We start from the raw sequence: 1,646 nt of genomic DNA on the forward strand, positions 1-1,646 counted from the left end.
GTAATATATTATATGCAGAAATGTACTAAATAAGAAGAGGAAGAAGAAGAAAAAGGTAAAGATACAAATTATGAACAACAAATGCACATCTATCAACAAGTGAATCTAAAAATCAAGTGAATAAATAATCTGATGAACAGAATAAATTGGTGAATATAATAGAATCAGGAGCATAGCAAGGGAGTGGACTGACTATTCTCAGGGGGTAAAGAGGTGTGGGGGGTGCGGGAAGAGACTGGACAAAAATCGTGCACCTATGGATGAGGACAGTGGTGGGGGAGGGGGATGGGAACCAGGTGGAGGGGAGCTATGGGGGGATAAAAGAGGAATAATTGTAATAATCTGAACAATAAAGATTTAATTTAAAAAAATGATATATCCAGCCCGGCTGGCATGGCTCAGTGGTTGAGTGTTGACCTGTGAACCAGAAGGTCACGGTTAGATTTCCGGTCAGTGCACATGGCCAGGTTGAGGGTTCAATCCCCAGTGTGGGACATGCAGGAGGGAGCCAATCAATGATTCTCTCTCATCACTGTCTCTCTCTCCCATCATCTCTGAAATCAATAAAAATATACTTAAAAAATATTAAGTGCAAATATTAAACTCTATGATATGGACACTGCAGTGTTCAGGGGTGAAGTATACTGGAACTTACTTTGAAATGCATAAAATATGGTGACTTGATAGATGGACAGATATGGGTATATGGGCGCTTACTGAACAATTTTCTTGTAATTTTAAGTTTTTTCATAATAAAATACTGAGGAAGAGGGATATTTGCCTAATTCTTAAAGGTCTACTGTGTAACAGGAGGATCACAGAAAATTCAGGAATTAAGAGACCAAGCTTTGAGAGCCAAGCAGTGCAAGTAATGGTGTTTCCCCATCTTCAGCACTAGGGCTGAACTAGCTGAACACTAGGGTGCCTTCTGAACAGAATGGTATGTCTGAGGCGGGAGGCTGTAAGGTCCCTGAAGAATCAATAGGCTGCACATAGGGAGAGCTTTGCTGTGCATCTGTAGCTGCCGCTGTGGTGGTAGCCCCCATTCCGAGTGCAGAGGACGTGGAGATTTCCACCACCTCTGTCTCCGGTCTCATGGCACTTCCTCTTCCTTTCGCGCCTTCCATTTCACTGACCTTTGATTCCATTACCATCCACACTGTCCTTCCCACCTTAGGGAATGCAAATGCTGCCCTTCCCCGCTGTTGAGGAACTCCTTTTCCTACCCCTGGCCCCTCGCTAATTTCTGTTCATTCTTAGACCTCAGCTTCGTTAGCCCACAGACCACACTGGGCACTCCCACTCCACCCCCAACTAAAGCACATGTGAAATGATCCCAGTTACTTACTTTGACAATATTTAATGTCTCTCTCCTTAAACTAAAAGATCCATGAGGGCAGAAATTGGCCAGCAGGTGACTTGTACAGGACAGTAACGGCTTACCTTCATAACCCCGTTATAAATAAGCCCAACCTTTTAGGGTTAAAAGTGTAATTTTATTTAGATGTTACTTGTACATAATCTATAGTAAGATATACAAACAGATAAAAATTGTTTAACAGGAGTTCTTTAATACCACTTTAAATTTAATTTACAATAGTGTTGGTAATACAGTAGGTCCTTGGGTTACATTGGAGATCAATTCC

The sequence above is a fragment of the Myotis davidii genome, unplaced genomic scaffold, assembly GCF_000327345.1.
Source record: "Myotis davidii unplaced genomic scaffold, ASM32734v1 scaffold152, whole genome shotgun sequence".
In the NCBI taxonomy this organism is placed as follows: Eukaryota; Metazoa; Chordata; class Mammalia; order Chiroptera; family Vespertilionidae; genus Myotis; species Myotis davidii.